The sequence below is a fragment of the Scatophagus argus genome, chromosome 6 (genome assembly GCF_020382885.2).
Source record: "Scatophagus argus isolate fScaArg1 chromosome 6, fScaArg1.pri, whole genome shotgun sequence".
Taxonomy (NCBI): Eukaryota; Metazoa; Chordata; class Actinopteri; family Scatophagidae; genus Scatophagus; species Scatophagus argus.
Window position 1 is genome coordinate 11,328,897 of NC_058498.1, and position 15,035 is coordinate 11,343,931.

Below are 15,035 nucleotides of genomic sequence, written 5' to 3' on the forward strand. Positions count from 1 at the left end.
TCACACCATCTTGGCTGGGGTAAATGTAATAAGACAAGTGGGCTTCCAACTCTACTGCAGAGGGCCAGACACAGACATAACTTTGAGGCCTGAGATTAGATAGCTATATCTTGTATGATTTGGTATAAAGATGCAAGCTTGTATTAACAGGGTGTGGTCCTTAAGGATAAAAAATGAAAGCAGGATGGTTTTATTAGACAGCAGTCCAGACAGAAACCATCAAACCATCTTTGTGGGAAATTTGTTGTATTGTTATCAGTTAATGTTAGTCTTGAACAGTCACAACAACCAGAGGATGAGCAAGATAAGCTCCCTCACATCCTCTAATGAGCATTTCAGAGGGTCTATTGTATTAACTTATGCTCACCCAGCTGCCTTTATTAATATTTAATCTTTTAATGTTATGGTGTCACTGTGTAGATTTACTATTGCTACATAAATGTATTTTTTTTTTCTTGGAAATGCAATCAAATTGAAAACCTTTCAGTCAAAATATCATTGAACCAATAAATCCCCTGAAAGGAATGTTATTTACTTATTAGATGAGTGTGTTTAAAAGTTACTGCTAACGCTTTTGAAAATGGCATCTAAATAGAGGATGAATCAGTCGGATTGTTGTCAGAGCACAGCAGCTGCTTTCAATTGCATGACATTATTTTGATGTATCTGTGAAGCAAAAACATTCATCATGAAGATCCATTTTCCTTTTCTCCCCTCTGAAATAATAGACGTGTAATTTATTTACCGAGGAGGAAAATTCAATTTTAGCATCAGCAGAAAACTTGGGACACAATAAACAACAGAACACACAGGTGTAAACTGACAAAGCTGACAGAAACTCAATGTCTAGCTATGCTACGGCCTTTGTGTTGCCCTGCAGCAACAAAACATCACGGCTGTTTTCCACCTGCACGGCTGCGTTAACAAAGGTCGGCACATCAAACTTTAATACAAAACCAGCCCCCTTTTCCAGGCATGGACATGGCATACACGGTTACAGTACATCATCCAAAGGAAGAACTGTAGCAGTGAATAATCATATAAAGATAATCTAAAGTTATAACAAGTCTACCTGACAGAAAATGCTACTCATTTCAGAAAACGCAGACAAACAACATAAGTCGACAAAGAATTGTGACTGTTGTCCATCACGAGCACGAGTCGACAAAGAATTGTGACTGTTGTCCATCACGAGCAAAGGAGGAAAAATACATTTATTAAAATTTATTATAGTTAGGGAATACTGAAACATGGCGCAAATGACGTGCCAACCTTAGGGGAAAGTCCTTCACCACAAAATTCCTATTGACAGAAATGCGAGAAAGCTTTTTCATGCATACAAAAGACTTATCTCCAAGTTTAAGCACTTCTCCTTTGCCAACAAAATCCATGAATATCAAGGTTCTGATTAAGCAGCATGATTATTGTACAGGTGTGATTCAAACTGGATACAAGTCTTAAAAGTCTTTTAGTTCAAGTTGTGAAAGAATGAAGCAAAAATAAAAATGTTGCCTTCACATATTTGTTGAGTGTAGACCGACGACACTACTTCTCATTTTTCGGCAATGACACACAGTGAAGTGAATATTGTCTCATTTCTATTCTAAACCTTGTGTTCCAAAATATTATATTATACTCTTCCATTATAAAATGTACAAGATGCATGCAAACTCTCACCACCAAAATCTGCAGAACAACTCGAGCTAACGTTTTTGTGATCCCACCTGCTGAAGAACAATAAATGACGTATATCCTCTGACATGAAACTGTACATGGGGTTAATTATATTTGAGAAAACAACGGTGTCCACAGAGTAACATGAGTAACATCATTAGGGAAATTCAACCTCCTACACTGTGTACCCTGCTGCACTGGGTTTTTATTTATTTTTAATTTTTTTTTTTCTTAAGTTGACCTTATTTGTTCAGCTCCTGCCTGTGTGTCTTGGCAAGCTATTATCACCAGCCCTCGGCATTATGATAAAATCAAGAGCTGTAGTTTTTAATTTCACCTTGAACTTAAGAGTGATATTATTTTATCTGCCCTTGTGTCAATGAGTGAGGACAGTGTGGCAATAAAAACAGCATCAAAAGGCACAGAGACAGAAGTACAGACAGTGAATCACTGTAATCCACTGTAACCAAGATAATTTATGCAGAAAGCTGTTCATTTTGAAGGACTAAACCACAATTAGTTATTAGGTGGAGTATCACGTGAAGTCGTTGACAGACAAACTGTATTTCAGCCTGTAATTTAGGGACAATGGGCTTTACGCAAGAACATTTTCCTGTTCTTATCCTAAACTTTTTGTTCAAGCAAGTTAGTTTTAGCAGCAGAATTAGTTGCTGTCATGCAGTATAGGGCAAACATAAAAAACAGGATTTAAATATAATCAAGCTGCCAGCTATCATCAGTTCTGACTTTAACTAAGATGGCTTTCAGGCCCTCCGATTGACTGGCGACCAGCCCAGGTTGAACCCCACCTCTCGCCCATAGTTAGCTGGGATAGGCTCCAGCTCCCCACGACCCTGACGGATAAGCGGTATAGAAAACGGATTGATGGATGGAAGATGGCTTTCAACAGTGACAAGACAAAGAGACAATATTAACCTACACTATAGACAATGTTACACTGTTCAGTGCAACAGAGGATGTGAACCCGAACAACAACCCTGAGGTGTCAAAGTCAGAGAATTGTAGATACTCATGTATATAAATTACTGTATATTATCATGATCATTATGGAGAACACACGTTTCATTGAGTTTATTTCTGTAATCTATTTTTAATGTCGCAAACTTCTGAAAACACACACACTTTTCTTCAAGTCTAGACCCCGACTTCTCAGGAAACTCTCCTTAAAAATTCCAATCCCATGTGTGACCAGGGAACGACAACAGATAATTTTAGGATGACCAAAACTGCTCGGGAATTTGGATGTTAACTCGATGAGAGACCTTGTGGGGCGGCACACTCTGACCACTCAAAAACTCGAAGTGCCTGGAATTCACATGTAGTTAAAATTGCAGAATGATGCTTGATTGTGGCCTTGTACATCTGTCTGTTTCAGTACATGGTTGCTGTGCTCGAGGTCAAAGCAAACCTCCCAAACACACTCATGTTCATCCACACACAAACACTGGACTTGGAATCTTAGTATATTTGCAAGAGCTGCATTAAATTTAACCTTATTTGCACATATTTTTTTTCCCTTGAGGAATTTTTTACTACAACTTTGTTGGAAGTATACTATCATAGAGTGGGCCAAGTGGATCAGTGATAGAGTCCTGTGGCAAAAACCAAAAATGGTCCTAAAATAAAAGTGCCCTTTCGCCTAATCTTTGCTGTACAACCCCCTTGTCCGCCCCTGACCTTTCTGTCTCACAGTCAGCAGCATCACAGACATACAGTAATTGCACAGTGGAGGATAAAGCAGTGACACAGGCTGGCATTAATGAGAATCAGAATAGTTTTGTTCATTCTTTTAGAAACTGGTCATTAATCCATCAACTTTATGTACTATAGTCACTGCACCAACCCATCAACTCTGATTAGAGTTTTTTCAAAGCTGCGTAATGCAGTCCAGAATGTGGATTGATTACATTGGTGCTTTCATGTGCTGTGATTTACTGAGCAGCTTTGCATTCTTAAGCAAGACATCGAGCAAGAGATGGCGAGTTTCCAGGAACTGCTGCTAATGAAATAAAGTCTAAGTAAGAAGTCTGGCAAATTTTTATACACCCACCCCCATTTTTGGTGACTCATAAATGAAGCTAACATAATTACAAAAATGGGGTTTGTTTTTAATACTTGGATGAAAGTCCTTTGCAGTCAATGACTGCCTGAAGTCTGGAGACATGACACAGACATGACCAAATACTAAGTTTCCTACTTTGAGATCCTTTGCCAGGCCGTTACTGCAGCTGCCTTCAGCTGTTGCTTGTTTGTCGTGCTTTCTGCCTTTCTTTCTTTACTGGGTTGAGATCAGGTGACTGACTTGGCCAGTGAAGAATATCCTCCTATTTTTTTTTGCCTTGAGAAATTTATACATGTGCAATATGAAGCAGCATCCTGTCAGTTGTCGTCATTTGTCAGAATCTGCGCAGAGAGTGATCCAGTTCCACTGGATGCCATACATGCCCATGCCATAACACTGCCTCAACCATGTTTGACAGATCATGTGGTAGGCTTCAGATCATGAGCTGTTCCTTTCCTTCTCCATAGTTTTGTCTTTACATCATTCTGGAACAAGTTTATCAGTGCAGGGTTCATCAGTGCAAATAAACTTGTCCCAGAACTGCAAGGACAGGATTTTTAGGTGTTTTTTGGTAAAGTCTAATCTGGCCTTTCTGTTCTTAAGCGTTACCAGTGGTTTGCATCCTCTGTATTTATATCCATGAAGCTGTCTCTTGAGTGTAGACTTTGACAATGACACACCTACCTCCTCAAGAGAGTTCTTGACTTGGCTAGTCGTTTTGGCCTCTGTCAATGGTTTTGCTATCCCTCTGGTGGGTTTATTTTGGTTTTTTTAGCCTTATGATGGCCTCTTTCACTTGCATACCTCTTGGGATCTCTTGTTGAGTGTTCCAGTGAACGGCTACCAAATATAAAAGCAACACTCAAAACCAAATCCAGACCTTTATCTGCTCTATCAGTCAGGGAGCAATGAGGGGAAATTGCTTGTCAGCTATTTGTTCCCTCATTTATGAGCCACCAAAAATGGGGGTGGGTGTATAAAAAGGCCATAATTCCTAAATGGTTAATGCCACACTTTTGTCAAACCCCTTGAATTAAAGGTGAAGGTCTTCACTTTGCTCGTATCTTGGGTGTTTCATTCCAGATTCAATGTGGTGGTGTACAGAGGTCAAATGCCAAAAAAACTTCTACTTGTCTTGATATATATGTGCCTAACTGTATAAAAGAAGGGTTCAGAAGACATTTTAACAACATTGTCTGGCCCAGTGGCAATCCTACATTTGGTGCTCTTGACTGGCAAACGACCACATTCAGGCGTTCCATTTCTATTTTTTAACAAAAATAAATGTCTTCAATTTTTGTACTTGAAAATCAAACAACCACTTGTTTATTGTATTTTAATGACCATATCGATGTGTGTGTGTGTGTGTCTGAGTCTGTGAGCGTGGGTGTTGTCTTTGGTTACATCTGTGTGTGTATGTGTGGGAAAGCTTTTCCCACCTTTTAGCCTCCTGCACTTGTTTCCTCTTGTTTATATTCTCATTTATTTGCTCATTTGTGTGCCAGGATGTTGTTACCGCTGAGACAGAACAACTCACCAAGCTGACACTCCTCCTGTATTCCCACACTTTCACTTACTCTTTCCAGAATTCCACAAGGCATTGGAGGGTTGTGTATATTTTCATCCATGTTTTCTAAGCACATTTATAGAAGCACTTTAAATAATTTTTCTAGCAAAAATGCAACATGCACTCTTGTTTCAACTTGGATAACTTGCTGCTTTTCTATGCCTTATATAAATGAACTATCTTTAGGTTTTTGATCTGATGTCGCCACTTCTGGCTTTAAAAAATGTTACCAAATGATAAACTGAGGTTGAGTATAATCATAATTGCAGCCCTAGGTGTGGCACAGAAGCTTTTTGCCATGTGCACTATTTGATGGTTGTTTGTAATGACTGAACTGAAACACTCAAGCATCCTTTGCTCCTGTCATGTCCTCTTGTGGCCATCGTTTTTTGTGAATATTGCCATGAAATTGAATTTTGAACTGTTCTGTTTATAGTCGAATGCGTACAAAGATGTAATGTTGTTCTGAGAAAGAAACATCCCCCATGAGTGGTGGCTGAAGTATATGAGGATTGTCTGTTGCCTTAGAAGGATCTGTAATTTAACAAAACATTGAAAAAGATGAGTCACCATCACCAGAACATCACGTCAGGCAATTGTATTTTCATTTTAGATGACTATAGAATGACTAAAATGTTGCGTTGTTCTCGCTCAATAATTAATTAAGCAACTAATCATTGTTGATGTTAGGTATTAAAAAAATTGTTTTGCTATTACGTAGACACAAAAATGTACAATAAAACCAAGTCCTACTTACACCTGGGCTTTTGCCTCAGTTCCCCCTATAGCCACAATTTTTAAAACCAAGACAAAACTAGGCTTTTTTGTTTGTTAGCTAAGATTTTAAAGCCACTTAATTGCTTTGGTATTAGAACAAAATTTATGGTAGTATTTAAGTATTCAAAATACATAGAGTCAAGTGCCATTGATCCACAACCCACAGCTTTAGTTAAATTACATTTTAGGTCTCACAAAACAAATTGTATGTTGCTCCACGATGGCTCATTTGACTCTGCTCTCCCCTCCTTAGTGAGCATCTCAAGAGAATTACACCAGCATCTGTTTTAATTTACAGCTGCTGCCTCATTTACAATCTCCTGAACAAGCGTCTCAGTGGTCAACAGTGGTTGTGCAGGGAAGGCATGAATAATGTCATCTGTATCGCTTAAGTAGAGCAGTGTAAAAAGTAGCACGAATTCAGAGCACACACTAAAAATACGGTGTGATACATGCAAGCAAAAACAAGCTTCTCAACCCCGTTCTGTCACCGGGACGTTGAAAGCCCTGCTATCATCTATTCATTTCTTGACGTAAACTGTCTCGCTGCAAATTGTTCCCTTCTTTTCAGCACTGCCTCTCAGTAAGGAGACAATTAGTTCAGGAAATTACGAAGCTTTAGCCAAATTAAACTTTGTTGAGGAGTACCTTAGTTACTAATAAAAATAAAACAAAGTGAGTGAGTTGAACAACAGGCAAAAACAAGAAAAAGAACAAGACCGGTGGGCTGGTGCATGTAGGATGCAGGATATACAGGAGGAGGATATACACAGTGTATGTTCACTGGTGCACAACCTGATAATTAATTGATGATTATATGAGGTAAATGAGGTTTCTGTCTGATCAAATAGACATTAAACACAAGCCTGCGGCGATTTCTGTCGTTCTTGGACTTTGGATTTATTTAGTCAGTTGTTCAGTAAATTGTTCTCTTATGTAAAACGTTTAAACTTTAATCAAAAGCAGTTTCAGAGGGTTTCAGTCTGGAACAAAGGAGAGGCTTTTGGTTTTAAATTAATAATATACTCAATAATATGCACCTCAAAATATCACCTATTAGGATCTAAATGATAATGTTGGCATTATATATATATATTCTATATTGGTGTTATTGTCAATAAATCTTGATGATATCTCATGACCATGAGACCAAATCAAACAATACATTCGTCCATCTGGCAGTACTTTCTGGCATCCCTTGCCTGGCTCTTCAGCTGGATTTCGTGGATGGTAAAAATGGTCAGACACCGATGGTGCAGGTTCTGACTTGTAGTGTCAGATTTTTTCTATGGACTGAACCACAGCAGCAACAGAGAGATGCAGTGTACATGATCAGGCCATATCACACTTTAATTAGATCCGACTCAAAGCAATCAACGGTGCCTGTGTTCATCGTAATGAAAGAAAATGCTGCCCAGCGTGACAGTGAGGCTCGACGACGTGTTTTTCACAGTTCTTGACAACAATGGATCTACATGGAGCAAACAGTGCTACACAGTCAATACTTAATAATTCTCTTGTTTTGTTTGTTTTTTGTTGTTGTTGTTTTTTTATATGATATGAAAAATCTGAAAAGGCTCTTACTTGTCGTTCAATGTAAAAAGAATAGCTTTGGCCCTCAGTAGCTCTTAAGTCAAACCTTTCGTTGCATATGACGTGACACCTGACATCACACACATTTAGACCCAACACCAGACCAGATAAAACAGCCATGTATCACACTCCATCACACCATGTCCAGAACCAGAGCTGACCTAAACTTAAACTGCGAAGGTCATAACCCAGCTCGCTGCCATCTTCAGTTAGTCTTCCTTTCATTTTATTTGAAAGGGATACTAACTGAATAGAAGCAAGATCTATTAGGCAGTACAGTTTAGCTTCCTCCGTGGTTGTCTGAGAGAGGTTTTTATGAGGTTTTGAGGTTGATGAATCCCCTGATTGAACATGAGTGGCTGGTTAGTGCTTTGACACTACCATCAGCCCTCTTCAAGGGAGCCATTTTATAATCAGTAGCTATGTGGCAAATAATAATAGTCACTGTGTAATCACCTGCACAATTTCAAATACAGTAATTTGCAGGATGATCATTGTGGGAAAATTCTAGTTTCAGTTTCATCTTGATTAAACCCTCGTAATTTAGTTCCTCCTTGTGCCTCTCACTTTACTGCCCTAACTGAGGCACCGCTGCAAGGTTTCAAGGATATTGGCCTTATCTGTTCTGGAGGTTGTTTGTTTTGCTTTAGCCAGAACAACGAACCTCCTGTTGTCACACTTCACTTCAGACACATACAGGAAAAACAGAAATGCTTTTTGTGCTGAGAAAATGTCATTTACCACTAAATTCATTAACTACAAACTCCCGCGGGGAAAGCACGAGTGGTGTTGTTGCTTTCAGGCTCAGCAAGGAGGGTTTTCTTCTTGTGAGACCATATCAGTAACATTGGAAACCCATTACATTTTGAAGAAATGTAAATAATATATGCAGGGTGGTCAATATATAATGTAAAACAAACCATTACAGAAAAAAAGAACAATTCAATAGACCATTTCAAAAATGAAAAAACCCACAGACCATAAATAAAGTGCTATGTGATCTCACTACTTTATGTTTTTAGCCTCAGTCTAAGAAGTGTATATTTTCCTGCTGTATTAATACTTCATCAGTGCCAAATCCATAAAGATTTATGTTTTTTCTTAACATTACTTAACCACAGCCCCAGTAACTTATTGGTTTGCGGTGATCTCAGTCTATCAGTTGATTAGTCAGTGTTTGGTCCCGAGCAGCAGCTATTGGTCAGATTTCCCTGAAATTTGCTATGAATTTTTGAAGTTATGAATACCTATGATTTTGAGCAAACTCTATGGTGCCACCATCAGACTAAAATGTCCACTCATACACAATGAAATTTAAAAACAACAGCAAGACAGAAGAAAACATAATGGACAGATTATTTTCTCCTTTGCTGGAACATTAATGCTCCAAAGATGAACCCTTTCAGCTTTGGAAAATAAGGGCTTTTTCCTACAGTGTTACCTTTAGGTGACAGAACTAATGAGAGACTGGCTACCTGGCTGCAGTAATGCTTTAATAAATAAATTTCTCATTTTAATTCATTAATAGCCTTTTCCCACCATTACATTACAACATGTCAGGTTTAAGCAACGTAAAACTGTGCCTATATTGTTGGTATTATTTACTTCTTGTGTACTGTAGTAAGTAATTTCAGATCATTCTTTGATGGCTGAAGATTTTTAATGTAGTCATCTTCATGTGGTAATAAATGTAAACCAAAGACAAAAGGTCATCTATAAAAGGCATAAAGTCAGACATGGCGCCACACTTTCTTAAGTAGCTTATGTATTTTAAGATCTTCTCCCCTGATTGACGGTGACATCTTTTCGTGTTTAACTTATGTTCGAAATAAAATGAAATGATGCGCACTACATTAAGATACACGACTTAACACTTGTTTCCAGCTGTTCTTACGTAAAAAACGTACTTATCACGCAACCTATTGAAGCAATTACGCGTATCTCGGCCAAAGTTAAGTCAAAATACAAGCCAACAAGGCAGCTTCGCACAGTCAAAAAGGTGACCTGGCTACTAATTACATGACATTGGAGAATTTGACCACAGCCCTGACAGGCTCCGTCCATGCTGATTTGACTGTGTGATAGCATGCTATCACAAACCTCAGCAGTCCTGACCCTAAAGTCACACCAAAAGCTACTTTCAGCCAAACTGATATATTACATATTAGCTTTTACAAAACTACTGCACATTAACATAAAGCCATCGCCATTTTGTCACCAGGAAAGCCACAGAAATAGCAGAGAAAGAGGAGGAGTTGTGTTAAACTAACCTGGCGTTACCGCAGGTCATCTGTCATGGAGGCGAACGCTTCACTCGAAGTTATTCCCACTGGACCTGAAGTCTTTCACCAGAGAGGACGATGGTCGTTTGACCCCATGTCCAACTGTTTCCTCTTCTACCCCACAATCTGTTCTGCAGATTTGTCACACTGTTTTCCACCACAATCCTCCCTCCATCGCTCCTGGCTCACTCGTTAACAGCTCGCTAAGTGGCCAATAAGCAGCTAGCTACCTGGCTAACACAAGCACAGAATCTGAGAACATCAGCAACACTGGAAATCCGTTGCTCGCTTCTTTCAGTTACGTTGCTGTTAAACTTATATGGATTTACTTGTGTTGTGTTACTTGATTTTTCCCCCAGTTTATCCAGAGTTCTGACTGTTCACAATCTGATTTACGGTCAATGACGAAGGGATGCCAACGCCGGCTGACATGTTTAGGCGATCTAACGTTGGAATACAGGGGGCGCTGTTTCCCTCAATAAAAAACTTGAGTAAATGTACTTAGTTACAGCCAACCACCACCCGGCCCGAGCAAAGGATTTTACATCTGAAACATATTATCAGCTCAAGCATTGTACTCAAATACAAATTTGAGTTACTTCAGTTGATTATTTCCATTTTCATACTTCTACTCCACAGGCAAATATTGTACATGGTTACAGTACTTGTGTAAATATACTTGGTCACGTTCCACCTCTGCTCCTCATGAAACACATAATCAGGTTATGAAATTATATTTGATTGATATGATTGTTGCAGGCTGAACCATCTAACTGCACATGGGACATCGGAAATTATCTCAACATCACGCAGCTACAGCAGTACAATGCTACTTTCACACTAATGCAATTGCTTTTTATGCTTTAAGTGCATTTCCCGTCAATGCTTTTGCATTACAGTGACAATTTTAAATGGTAGACTTGTATTAAACTGCTGTACTGCTTCTTACTGAAACTAAAGCAGCTGAACATATCATCTAGTGCCTTCAGCACGGTGCTAAATAAACCATTCTCTTCTACTGTTAATTTCATTTCACTATGGTTTACTTTTTATCACAATTAGCTAAATTAGAAAAGAGTAACTAAATTAAATCCAGCTGCTGTGGCAGTCACAATTTATGGGTAATAGTTTGAATAGTTTCCGTCTTATTCTTGTTATGTAGTCAGGAGGACAGAAACGGAAATAGTCAGAAGCGAGGTAGCAGACAAGCAGAAATCAGGACAAAATGCTTTTATAAAGATGTATGTGGCTGGATTTGGCCTGTTAGTACTCAAGCAGTGCCAGACACAGTGGAGGAAACAAAACACATCGTTTCCAAAGCCATTCATGAGGCACATCGCTGCACCGGGCACCACGGAAAAACATCAGATCCTTATGACTTTTGGGCAGCCAATTTAGACATTCAGCAGATTGAAAAGTGGGGAAATGTTGAGTGTTTGTGCTGTAGGAGAGCAGAGAGCAGAGAGTAGCAGAGCTGGAGGGCCCAAGACGAGAATAATGTCACACGGAGAAAATAGCTGAATTAAGCTGCACTGACTGATATTTGTCTTACAATTGTATTACTGTCTTTATTGCAGTGTTGCCCTGGAGAATGGTAGTAAAATTCATTATTAGTCTATTATATTGCATTTTTGTATGCTGGTCAACAGGGAGATATTACCACAATGTTTTACAATGTTTCCATTTGTTTGTTTCCTAATTTAAAATAGGTTTTCCCCTTGTGTAAACAGTAGTGTGCTCACCGGCCTTAGACATCAGCTTTTACAGGTTACACCCTTGAACACGTTGTTCTCATTTGTTTTTATATTCATTAAAGAATTGCTTCATCATGAACATGCAAATATAGTTCAGGAAGGGCTATTGACCACAGTGTTAAGTCCACGCATCTATCAAGGAGATGTGACTGATTATTGAAAACTTGGTCATTAATAAACAGTGTGAAGTAGTCAGAATGCCAGTGGTATATCACTTGCACAACATAACCATCCCACTGACCTATCACAGATCTATTGTTATGTATTGGTACTGGCATGTATGTTGTCTGATATGCCACAGCCATTCTGTACCAGATTAAATTATACTGTTAGCTTGTCAAAACTCTCATATGAGCTGAGGCAGTGACACAGGCTGGGATATCTTTGTAAATTTGATTTTAAATGCCACATTAAGAACTCGGTTTTAATACTTTCAGAGTTCATTTAACACCACTGACAATTTCACCTCCTCAGGAGGAGTCGCCATCACCAACAGCGTTACCATAGAGATGAATCATGGATTCATTGTCAGCTTGCTGTATTTCCCGAGGGTGGCAGATTGGGAATGTTTATTTTACACTAATTACATTAGATATAAGGCTAACAAATAACATTGAGAGGGTGAACAAAATCCCATCTGGGTTGTGTCTTCATTCCAGATTTGTTTGGTGTTGCTGCTATCTTGATGTTACATGACACAAGGTCATAAAAAGCTTTATTGACAAGTTAATAAAAAAGACAAACACAGCCTTTTAAGCATAACCATGCAAGGTGCCCTCATGAATGAACACACAAACACTTCAGTAACAAACACACGCCCCTTGCTCTGTCCACAGAGGAATTGTATCCTTGGTTATCCTTGTTAGTAGTCATCAAATGTAATATAAATTCCTCTCTGATTCCTTTTTTAAACCTTCAGATCAATACTGTGTTGTGTCGTCTCCCACTCAGAATAAACTGTGATGACAATAATAATTTCTTTTCTTTAACTCACACAACTCTAAACTGTATTTTTATGGTGTTTATTTTCACAGTTCAGGGTTTTTATTAAAGCCATGAGAACAAACACAAAAAGGTACACGATATGCAGTTCAATCAGTCCAGCATTGATTACAGCAACGTACTGTATAGACTAAGATGTTTATTTTTATGTCTCTCCATTGCAACACACAATCCAGGTATCATGCCATTCGTTTTTTCACTCACATTTTGAAGATGTGTTATATTGCCCAAAAACATGGCAAAAACAGTCTGACTGGATATTTTTGTCATGTTTTTTTCATGAAATATGAATTTTTATCTTAATCTTCTCCTTTGTAAGTGGAAGACCCATGCTTAGACTTTTAGACTTAGGCTTTATAATGTTTGATACATTAAGTCTACTTCCCAGAAAGAAGTTTGTGTAATTAATATTTAATGTATTCAGTGTATAGTATAACATTACCCTTCACTATCTTTGGAGATCTGTCACCACTGTGATAATTTACATGTTGACAGGCTTAACTGTAAAAAATAAGAGAACTATTGATCCCAGGTGAATATTTTTGTTCACTAAGAATGCTAAGAAGGTGTGGGATTGATTTATGGCTTCATTAGTTTGTGTTTGGATGGCAGATAGCAACAGTGACAGACTGAAAACTAACCTCAATTTTTCCCCGCATTAATAAAAGACACAAATCAAGTGAAATATCAAGAGAAAAACAATGTGAATATTAATGAGGCAGTCTATACATCTAGACATGTTTAAATGTGCTGAAATTATGCAAAACAGCTGTTGACACTTCATGTTTGGACATTTTTATGCATCTGTGTTTCCCACTGGAAATCACATCTCCTCTCACTTCTAATGGGTAAACAAATTTTGCATATTTTTTTCTATTCCGTCCTCATTTTCATTCATCACCATGCACACACCAACACCACATACCAACCGCTACGTTTGGACAAATTGCCCGAAGACATATAACCAAACTGTTTCCATGAGTACCCATGTTCAGGGATGCTGCTGGATCTACTCTGCATCATGCGGGCGACTTTTTGACTCACCCTGGTTGTCTGGCTGACCTGCGGATGCTCATTCGTTACAAAAAAGCACAGCAACATTGTGTTATTATTCCCTCAGCACACAATCTGTGAACAAAGATGTGCATTAAAAGCATAAGTGAGGTAAAGTAGACGCATCCACCACCAACCTGATTAATTCAGTTAAAGTCATGTCTCCATTCCTCCGTGAGAGGCCCCTGAGGAGCAATTATGTCATTTAGAGTAAACAGACATTTATCTCTCTTAGCATAATGGTCTAAGGAAGGAGAGCCTTAAAGGAACAACAGCAATAGTTATCTATCGACGTCCTTCGAGACCACAGTCCAAACTAGATAAAGATAAAAGAAAAATGTGAATCTCCTTTTGTGACATATGTTTCTGTTGAATAAATTATCCTCTTGGGGAAGACAAAATATATAAAACTGATGGTGTTGTGTGAGTGCTTGAGAGTGAGAGTCTCAAATCTGAAGCAACAAAACATGAGACTTGAACTACCTCACCGTCAAGATGTTTTGCCTTCACATTTAGGGTAATGACTCTCCCTTAAAACACTTGGTCTCAGAGGGCAAATGATTATGTAGAGCCGGTCCTACGCAATTTCTTGTCATTATCACAAACAGACAAGGATACAATTTCAAACACATTTGGAGCACCACACCAGAATGTTTTCATCTGACAATTTTAAAATTGCCATTAAAAAACTGCACCTCATTCACCCTCACAAGCTAAACAAGAGCCATGTTGTGGTTTTACCTGTAAATATGGATTTTTATCCTTGTATGTGTAGAACCTCTGAATAACACACACACTTTTCCAGTGAGTTGTATGTCTGTAATTCATATAAACACACTGTTATAGCCCAATATGTCATGACACAGAAGTGCTTTTCTCTGTGCTTTCCTCATAGAAAATATACATCCTCAGTCTGTTGAGCTTAGCAGTGATGAATAATGGCACGATAAAGCCTTTAATGGGCCCACTAGAATTTATCAGATGCAGACAGTGCCCTTACTCAGCAATAAAATGAATACATGGTGTGCAGAGCCCAAAGACTGAGCCAAGTGATTTACACAATTCATGACTAACTGAATTAAAGCCTCAAAATGAGTCACAGCTGTCATCTACCAGGCAATGGGTAGGGTCTTTTACATTTTATTTTACATTCATTGAACTCGTCAGGATTTTCAGGAACATTCACACCTAAAACTGAGGGCACAGGTTAGTGTTAGTATCAGTTGTATTAGCTGCCGAGCAGATCAAAT

At 38.5% G+C, this 15,035-nt stretch overlaps 1 protein-coding gene across 2 annotated transcripts in view; it reads right to left on the reverse strand.

Annotated features, from left to right (window-relative positions):
• The window catches only part of LOC124060452 (ankyrin repeat domain-containing protein 13C), a 71,108-nt gene extending 60,809 nt beyond the window's left edge, over positions 1-10,299 (reverse strand). Inside the window, exon 1 of one of the 2 annotated variants that reach the window (XM_046391449.1) lies at positions 9,965-10,299. The gene's annotated coding sequence lies outside the window, so the exon portion shown is untranslated. The remainder of the gene's footprint in view (positions 1-9,964) is intronic. The other variant, XM_046391448.1, reaches the window with a different exon arrangement.
• Positions 10,300-15,035: the final 4,736 nt, after the last annotated feature.